Here is an 11227-nt window from a genome sequence, read left to right on the forward strand (position 1 = left end):
CATTTTAAGTTATGTAGGAGTTTTATGTTTCTTAATCAATAAGTAAGTTTAGTTTAAAACTACTTCTTGTTTAGATAAAGTAGAGTTTCAATATACTTGAGAGTTTTATTTGGATGTACTTAACTAGCCTATATAAAGACTTCTTTGTTGTTCATTAGATAGAGACCCAATTGTTTTCATTAATAAAATTTGCAACTTTGGGAGTTGGTTTCTCTATGTAAGATTTCTTTTTTATGTTTTTTAGAAGTAGTTTTCTTCTCGATCTTCTCCAAGGAGTCGTGGGAATTCACTCTTCATTCTTCAATTTTCCAAGGATTATTTCTTGAAGGATTGATTAGAGCCATTAATTGAGTTTGTTGGGGTTTATATCTCAAATGGTTCAATTGGACACTTATCCATCTATCCATCATATCCATCGACTTATTCGATCCATCTTCCACTTTTTTTTTAATTTTCGCTTCTTCATTTATTTGTTCTTTTGTTTTCACATTTTTTCTTTTAATGTTGATAATTTATCTCATGTTTTCTTAAAAAAATTGCTTTCTTTGAGTTTATTAGTTTGTTTTGCTTTATTCTTGATCAAATAACAAAAAGTTTTGGTGCTTTTGTTTCGAATTCTTGGTTCGGTCACTCATGTTTTTCAATAAGGTTTCTTTTGCTTCAAAAAACCCTAAATCAAGACAAATCTTATATCTCTCCCTAAATTGAGCCATTCTCCATTTTCTTTTTATTTTTTTGTTTTCTAATTATGTTTTTTTAAGGTTAGATTTGAATTCTCTCGCTCTAAAACAACTTGAATATGATCTTGGTCTACTGCCTTATCAAGGGGAGTTATGATTAATTGTTGTTTAAGCTTTCTGTGTTGTATGGGTTTTATTCAACAAATTGGCAAAGGGGGAGATTGTTGAAATTATAACACCCCTAACCCCAAACTGTCACCGAAATAGGGTTATAGAGCATTACCGAACCTATCGGACAATTTATTATTGATATACAAATAATTATCAACAAAATATAAAATAATATTTAATTTATATCTTTTTTATAACATAGCATTTTATTTAATATTCAAACATTAGAGACGAATTCTTTACAACCAAAACTTTCAAGACTCTTTAATAAGGCTGAAGTACATGCTACATTTACCAATGGAAAAATACATCATCGAAGTTATGTTGAAGTTGGGATTGATCTGGACGCTGAACCGGGACCTTTGACTTCTATCGACCTGTACACGGAAACAACCGTACACTGAGTATTTCATACTCAGTGGTATTACCATAATTCAAATAATAAAAATAATAAACATGTAATGCACAAATCATACGTACAAATTTAAACTCAAATTTCATATTTCAACAATAACAATTCATTAATTAATATCATATATCCACAATTTGAACTTGGACACATCATGAACCTTAGTTCATTCCTCAATCTCATATCACATGTCAATTCACAATTCAACTAATTCATCTCATTTCAATAGCTCGATTGATCAACTCATTCAGTTTATTATTTCATTGTTTACCCCTATTAACAAAACCTGGACTTTGATGGATACACGGATCCAGCCAAAGACTCCAGTATGGCACCCAGTGCCTCATCGGATAATTCGAAGCAATAGTTGACACCCAGTGTCTCATCGGCAAAGCTGAAGAAAGTTGGTACCCAGTACCTCATCGAATCTGTCCAAAGAAATATAGTGACACCCAGTGTTTCATCGACTCGAGGTCAAAGTATCCCTCAAATCTTCCAATCCTAAGGCATGCCAACTACATCCGACTCAGCCCGACTAGTTAATAGGGTTTCCAAATTCACATATTTATTCAATTCCACTTTTTCACTTTCAATCACAATTCAATTCAAAATTCACTTTTCCATTTTTCAAGTCAAAATTCAATTCAATTCCACACAAATATTCATCATTCGATTGAATTTCTTTCAACTTAATAATAATACTTACCTTATATTTCACTTACCATACATATAAATTTAAATATAACATTTAATAATAAGTTATTTGAATTATAGTAATACAAACCGTAAATCTCCCGTTTTAGTCCTTGATAGCTTTCTCCTTTCCTTTCGATGCCGATGCCTCAAGTTCTTTGTTAGCTACAAAAATAATAATAATTTTCACTATTAGTTACAGCATTAAATTATAAAAAATAATTAAATTTGATTCAATTCTTACTTATTCCCAATTTAATCCTAACTAAGTTTACTTACTTTTCTAACTTAATTCATACTTTTTTTCTACTTAATTTCTTGTCATATTTAACTCAACTTTTCAATATTCATAATAAAACCCTAATTTAAAACTTCTCACAATTTAATCCCAATAGCACTAAACTTATAGCTTCTTTTACAATTTAATCCCTTCATAAATTCTAACTTGAAATTCATTTAATTAAATACATAATTTCACAATTTTTTTAACATGAACTATACTAAAAAACTTATGAACTTTCAATATATCAACTTAGTTTCATCAAAACCTTATTCTAAAGCTTCTAAAATATCAAAATAAAATAAAAAGGACTTAATTGACTTACCAATTAAAACTTTAAGCTTTTAATCCTTAGTGTCTCCTATTTGTTTTCTTTCTTATTTCTCTCTTCTTATTTTCATATGGTTGTATTAAAGTTTCGTTAAGAAATTTTGATGTTTAGATAGTTAATGAAGTAAAAGGTCTAAATCGTAATAGTTGAAAAAGTCAATTGCTATTAGTTTAAAGGTGTTAATTGATTAAAGAAACATAATTGGATGGCCTTAATGGATAAATTTCCCATTCTTATGATGGTGGACGATTTAAGCTTTAAATTCTTTTAATTTTATATGTTTATATGCTATTTTTTATTATTAAAATAAAGTAAAAAGGTTAATAAAATAAGAAAACATAATGTTTTCTTCTTCAATGGTTTTGTTCATCACCGAAATACCATGGAAAGAAGAACCAAGGTTTAACCATGCTTCAATTTATGCATGGTAAGCCATTTTTCACCTGTTTCTTTTAATTTTTATGTTTTTGTGATCGTTGCAACTAGGTCCAGCTAGTCCGTACCTTTGTTTTTGAAACCGTTATAGATTTTGAATATTACCATTGATGAATATTTGTGGTTTTAGATGTTAAATGATGAATTTTAGGTATTATTTGTTATTTATAAGCATTTTGTTAAGTGATTTTGATGAATTTAACGGTTATGGATTAAATTGTTGAAATAGTAAAAATACAAGGACTTGGTGTGAAATTTTTGCAAAAGTGGGCTGTAATGGATGCTATTAACATTTGGATGGTATGAATTTTCAATAAAATTGGATTAGGACATAGGGGCTAAATTGATTAAAATGAAAATTTGAGGTAATTTGGTAAAAATATTAAAAATGAATAAATTGCTTAAACCGAATTAGTTTTACTATCTAAATTAATGAATTGAATGAAATTATTAATTTAGATTACCAAATAGCCCCTGTACTTAGTCATTGTTGCAATGTAGCCTGGTAAGTTCTTATGAACTGTAACTATTTTAATGTTAGCTAAATTTGAATATTATTACATTTTTATGAAACATATGAAATTAAGTATAAATGAATTTATGCCATGATGTATTGATGGATATCGAATCTCAGTTGAAGCTTAGGAATTCCTAGGATACAAATGACATGCCATTAGGGTTTCCATGTTTCGGGTGTTGCTCTTGAATGTCCTACTGATGGCTGAGATTCTGGATTTGTTGCGGATACTCCACAGCTTGTGTGAGCAGCATCATGTAGCTTACATTCAGACCTACAGCTCGTGTGAGTAGACCCATTTCACAGCTCGTGTGAGCAATGATGTAAAGGAAAGTAAATGTTATAATTAAAAGTTAGCAAACTTTGTGTGAGCTATCCTACGTATCCAATGATATTCTAAATGGTCCAATAGGCATGAAAAGGAAATGAATGGTAAGTGTTTAAAAGGAACTATATCATATATTTATGAAAAGGGTTGAAATGGTAAGTTTCATTAAAAGTATGATATGTTAAGGAAAATGATGAGTTCAAATGAATTATATTCATGTGTAATGACTTACCTATGTTAAACTCATGTGGATTATGTTTGAATATGCTAACATGTGTTGTTGTTGGTGCTTAGGCTTGTGTCAAGCTTATGTAACTGGTTGATGTTTATACTTATGTCTTGTATTATGCAAATGATACAGGTAAGAAAAGGTAATGAAACGGTAAGTTCATAATTAGGATGTAATATGATGAAACAAAAGGATTGATAAATTAAATGACGTATTTATATGTGAGAAGTATACTTTTGTTATGGATGAACTTAGTCATGTCATGAATAAATACACTAACTCTTGAATTAATAATGTTGTTTAGGCTCATGCTAAGCATTTGGAATGAAATGGAAAGTAAATAAATAGAAAGGTTCATAATCTTATGAAAAGGTTGATGATTTCGTATTATATCTTATAAAATCCTATTATGTTATGAATGAAAAATATATGTGATGCTGATGGACTTACTCATTTGTGAGTTGATGGTTATGTAGTTTTATAAACCTTATGGCATTGGTATAGCTTATTATTTATCCTATAAAGTTCATTATTGAAATGAAATATTATGTTTAAAGTTTATACGAGCTTGCTAAGCATTCATTTCTTACGTAGTTATTTCCTTTACTTTACAGATAATCGGAAGCTCGATGGGTTGGAAATTCGTCAGAGATCTATCACACTATCCATTGGACAAATCGGTAGTTTTTGAGTAATTTGGTTATGGTTTATAATGGTCTGTATAGAACGATTGTAATGGTATTATAGTGCATGTGTAAATGATGTTTTGGTATGTGTAAGCTTTGGAAAGTTATATTGGTTTGGTACATCTTTTACACCTTACCAAATTATGCGATGTTGATTACTTTAAAATGCTTGTTGATATGATTCATTTGGCATGTTGATGATTGATTGAAAAATGGTTACTTGTGACATGTTTTAGTTCATAATTGAACTAATTTATAATGTTTGAAAATGGTAGAAGGTGATTTGGTAAGTATACATTATGTAAGTTAACTATGTTGGTACATTTGATGCCTTGTTAGTTTGTGTCATTGTGACTATATCATGTTGTATGTTCTGAATGGATCAAATGACATTTTTTGTATTGGAATAGTAATGGTCAAATTTGATGTTTGATTTGTTAGAAGTTGAATTAGGTTCGAGGATAGAAATGAGATCAAATAAATGCATGTTTAGGTAAGTATAAATATTTGCATTTGAGGTGCCTTGATTGGCATATTGGTTGATTGATTTCAGATCATTAAATTGGTCATTATATGTAAGTTTTGATAAGGTTTTGATGATTTTATAATGAGCACTAAAATTTTTTAGGTGGATGCATGAATAGGTGTTGAGAATGGCTTGAATTTGGCCAATTTCATGTGCACACGGCCTAAGACACGGACATGTGACTCAGCCGTGTGTGACACACAGCTAAGCGACACGGCCGTGTGTCTGCTGTAGGTTTAGTTTCATGCAAGTCAAGTTGTGACACGGTCTAGAACACAGCGTGGGACACAGGCGTGTTGAGCTATTTCGAGAGTTATATGGCCTGGCACACGAACGTGTAGCTTGGTCGAATGACTCAACTCAAAGAGTTACACGGGCTGGGATACGATCGTGTGTCCCTATTTCGATTGTTACATGGTTTTAGACACGGGTATGTGTCTCAGCCGTGTGAGTCAGACGGCCTGGCCACACTTAGTTGCCAACAATCCTTATTTATGAAATGTTATTTGTGTGAGTGCATTTGATTGTAAAACCATTGTGTTGTGATTTTACAAGGTAAGTTCTCGGAGGGGGGAGAATTTAGTGGTAAGATTTCTAGTCTTTAAAGGTACAAGTGTGAGTAAACATCATGAATATTTTGTAATTCTAGAGGTAGAGATAAGTGATAAGTGACCGGTCTGATTCTTTCTACAATCTCATATGGTCCGATATAACGAGGACTCAACTTTCCTTTTCGACCAAATCTCAATACTTTCTTCCAAGGAGAGACTTTGAGAAATACTTTGTCCCCAACTGAATATTCAATGTCCCGACGTTTCAAATCATCATATGATTTCTGCCTATCAAAGGCCGCCTTTAACCGTTCCTGAATCTTCTTAACTATTTCCTCAGTTTTTTGAATTAATTCCGGTCCAATCACTTTTCTTTCATTCAATTCTGTCCACCACATTGGTGATCTACATTTTTGACCATATAATGCTTCATACGGGGCCATTTGAATACTTTATTAGAAACTATTATTGTAAACAAATTCAGCTAATGGCAAATAATGTTCCCAACCTAATTCAAAATCGATGATACAAGCCCGAAGCATATCTCCTAGTATCTGAATTACCCGCTCTAACTGCCCGTCGATTTGCGGATGAAATGTAGTACTGAAACTAAGCCGTGTACCCAACGACTCATGTAATTGCCCCCTAAATCTCGATGTAAACCAAGGATCCCGATATGAGATTATCGATATCGGAATACCATACAATCTTACAATCTCCCGGATATATACTTCATCTAGTTTCTGCAATGACCAATTAGTTCTGACCGCTATGAAATGTGCTGACGTGGTAAGTCTATCAACTATTACCCAAATGGCATTCTTCTTACTTGCTGACAACGGTAATCCTGTAACAAAATCCATTGTGATACGATCCCATTTCCACTTCGGAATACTAATAGGTTGAAGAAGACTTGTCGGTACCTGATGTTCTTCTTTTACCCACTGATATGTCAAACATTTACCAACATACTTGACTATATCCCTTTTCATTCCTGGCCACTAGTATAGTTCTCGTAAATTTTGATACATTTTCATTCCACTAGGATACAATGCGAAAGCGCTATCGTGTTCTTCTCGAAGAATCAACTCTTTGAGCTCAGAAGTAGTTGGAATACAAATCCGATTTCAGAATCTCAAACAATCATAATCATCAACACTGATATTTTCTGCCTGGCCATTCTGTGCTGATCTGATCTGATCTGATCAAACATTACCGGTTTTACTCTCAACTCTGCCAAAAGACTCCCATCATCACTGATACTGAGCCGTGCGAACATTACTCTTAATTCTATTGCAGCTTTTCTACTTAGTGCGTCAGCTACCACAATTGCCTTTGCTGGATGATAATCTATGACACAATCATAATATTTCAAAAGCTCGATCCACCGTCTCTATCTCAAATTCAACTCCTTTTGCGACAAAAGGTATTTGAGACTTTTATTATTGGTATATATATAACATTTTTTACCATAAAGATAATGTCTCCAAATCTTTAATGCAAAAATTACAGCTGCTAGCTCTAAATCATGAGTCAGATAGTTACGCTCGTGTGGTTTCAATTGTCGAGATGCATAGGCTATTACCTTCTCGTCCTGCATCAAAAAACATCCCAGACCATTCAAAGAAGCATCACTCTATACTACAAAATCCATACCCGATTCTAGTAATGTCAGAACTGGTGCCTTGGTTAACATTTGCTTCAATGTTTCAAAACTTCTTTAGCACTGATCATCCCAAATAAAAGGAACATTCTTCTATAGTAACTTGGTCATTGACAAAGCTATCCTCAAAAATCCATTTACAAATCTTCTGTAATACCCAGCTAAACCAAGAAAACTGCGTACCTCAGATACATTCTTCGGTGCTTTCCACTGAAAAATTGCTTCAATCTTCTTTGGATCAACTCTGATTCCATCTGCCGATACCACATGTCTCAAAAATACAACTTCTGATAACCAGAACTCGCATTTGCTGAGCTTTTCATACAACTGCTTTTCCCGTAATATCTGTAGTACAATCCTGAGATGCTGATCATGCTCTGACTCTGACTTCGAATAAACCAGTATATCATCAATAAAAACCACTACAAACTGGTCTAAATACGGCTGAAAAATACGATTCATAAGATTGATAAAAGCGGCTGGGGCATTTGTCAACCTGAATGGCATTACTAAGAACTCATAGTGGCCATACCTCGTATGGAAAGCTGTCTTCGGTACATCACTTTCTTTTACCTTCAACTGATAATAACCTGACCTTAAGTCAGTCTTCGAGAATACATACGGCTGAAAAATAAGATTCATAAGATCCATAAAAGTGGCTGGGGCATTTATCAACCCAAATGGCATTACTAAGAACTCATAGCGGCTTTACCTCGTACGGAAAGCTGGCTTCGGTACATCACTTTCTTTTACCTTCAACTGATAATAACCTGACCTTAAGTCAATCTTTGAGAATATAGAAGCTCCTCTCAACTGATCAAAAAAAATCATCAATGCGAGGCAATGGATACTTATTTTTAATTGTTACATTTTTCAACTATCGATAATCAATACATAATCGCATTGATCCATCTTTCTTCTTATCGAATAATATCGGAGTTCCCCATTGTGATATGCTCGGTCGAATAAAGCCAAAGTCTAACAAGTCTTGCAACTTTATTTTCAACTCCTGTAACTCTGTAGGTGATATTCGATACGGAGGTATAGATATTAGATTCGTACCTGGATAAACCTCTATAGTAAACTCAACCTCCCTATCTGGTGGCAAACTCGGTAATTCTTTGGGAAATACATCAGGAAACTCACATACTGTCTAAATTTTACTGCACTGGCTTCCAACTAAATCTGAATTAATAGCATATGCCAAATATGTTGAACAACCCTGCTGCAGTAATTTATTAGCCTTTATTACTGAAATAAGACGTGCCGGTCCATTGGTACGGTTACCACTTAATTCAGTCCGTTCTCCACCTTCTGTCTGAATACTGAATTTCTTTTTATAGCAATCCAAAATCACCCCATATTCGGATAACCAATCCATCCCTACTATTACATTGAAATCCCCAAATGGCATGATCAACAAATCAATAGGAAATGTTTTATTCTGTATGAGCAACGGGCATCTCAGACATATTTGATTCACTAACACTGTTTGGCCTAACAGACTGGACACGTCTATAGAGACTCTAGACATCTCAGATTTAAATTTTCCCAATTCAACTAATTTTGAATTTATAAGTGTGTGAAGATCCGGGATCAATCAAAGCATAAACAGGCTCAAAATACAATAAAAATATACATGTTACTACATCGTGGGCATCGCCTTCTTCCTGAGTTCTGACCATATAAGCTCTGGTCGGTACTTTAGCTTAAGACTGCTGGGTAACAATATCACTACTCCTCCTAACACCTCCTCCTCTGGAAACCGAACTACTTCTACCTGACCTTCTGCCTCTAGCACTAGATACTAATCTCAGTGATGTCACGGGTGCAGCACTATCAATTTTCGAGCAATCTCTGATGAAATGGTATATAGAACCACATCGAAAATAGCCTCCAGTTAATTTTCAGCATTCCCCTCTATGTTTCTTTCTGCAGTGCTGATAGTCTGGAATTTTTATTTCCCGAAAGGGACCTCTCACACTGCCAGTAGATACCGTCGTCTATTTGCCCCTGCTTCTACCACCTCTGTCTGATCTAAAACTGGATCTCCAACCACCTTGAGATTCATTTGATCTTTTTGGCTGTGGATTTGAGCTGGTAGTTCCTGCACGTTTCCCGGTTAATCTAACACTTTCAGTTTTTTGTCAAGGCCTAACACTTGCTCTACCATTTTGGCTCGCTCAATCAAATCTACAAACTTAATAATCCGGTGAGATACTAACTGTACCTGTAATGACCTAAATTCAAGGTTATCAGAACAGTGGTTTCGTAGCCACAAATCTGATTTAAAGATAAATTTATTTTAATATTTTTGCATGAATATTAATATGATAGGAAAATTGTATGAATATATAGATAGAAGAATTTTACCGATTTAATGGTTAGTTAGAAAAAGAAATTATTGAAGAAATTGGGTAAAAACAAGGTATCGAGACCTCGATCTCGTAAAACCGAGTCAAAATATTTTTATAAACCTTTATGAAGTGTTAGTAATATGGTATTAAAATTTGGTTAGAAAATTTCTACGTTTGGGTAGTTAATTAAGTGAAAAAGACTAAATTGAAAAGGGTGTAAAAGTTACTAGAAGGATTAAATAGCTCAATTGTTAAATGAGGAGGGACATAAATTGAAAATATATTTTGGGCTGCATAAGCTGAGAAAAATCAGGAGAATTAGTGAAATAAGGGTAAAATGGGAAAATAACAAATTTTACTAACACAAAAATGGGACCAAATTGGAATATCTAGAATTCTCTTCATTATCATCAGCTAAAAACGTCCTAGGGGTTTAATCAAGCTGGTACTTCATAATTTTTGCACCAAGTGAGTTAATCCTTGCCTTTTTCTTGTAATTTTTGTGTTTCTAAGACTTTTATAACTAGGTCCTATTACTAAATTCATTAGTTTTTGATTTTATGAATGAAATTGAAAGTTGCTATGAATATCTGATGGAAGTTTATGATGAAATAGCATGAAATTGAAGCTTTAATTTGTTTATGAGATGGTTTTATTAGGTAATTTCAATAGAAATTGATTTGTAGGACCTAATTGTGAAAAAGTTTGGAATTAAAGTCTAGTGCTAAAATTCTGATTTCCAAAGGTTATAAAGTAGTTTAAAGTGATAGAATAAAGTGTTAATTGAGAAAAATCAGCTCAATTGAGAGGTTAATTGAGCAGGGATGAAATTATCATTTATTGAAAGCTTAGGGAAAAAATGGTAATTAACATAATGCACTAGAACAATTTTGGACAGCAGAAGTAGTCTAAATTTCAAAAATCACAAAATATTGTATAGATCGAATTAGAAGATGAATAAAATATAAAATTAAATCTTAGCGAGTCTAGTTTCTTATAAAATAAACGGTGTAAGTAATAGAATTGTAAATCATGAGATATAATAGATTTTGTGAGACAAGGTCAAAATGAATTTGGGTTCCCCTGTTCTGAGTTCGAAAAATAATAAAAAATTGGAGAAAAATAATTAGGGGATTAAATTTAAATTTTTAAATCTTTAATTAGTCTATTTTCAAAAGAAACAAACGAGAATATTATCTGAATTCCGTAGAATGAGATAATTAATTTTTAGTGAAGAGGGGTCGGAACTATCAAACAGTGAAACAGGGGAAACTTTAAAGAATAAACTGTACTTATTGGCTAAGCCAAAAATTTTGAAAATTTTATGGTAAGAAGATATGTGAGTCTAGTTTTGGGGAAAATTAACAGATC

The sequence above is a fragment of the Gossypium hirsutum genome, chromosome D12 (assembly GCF_007990345.1).
Source record: "Gossypium hirsutum isolate 1008001.06 chromosome D12, Gossypium_hirsutum_v2.1, whole genome shotgun sequence".
NCBI classification, from domain to species: domain Eukaryota; kingdom Viridiplantae; phylum Streptophyta; class Magnoliopsida; order Malvales; family Malvaceae; genus Gossypium; species Gossypium hirsutum.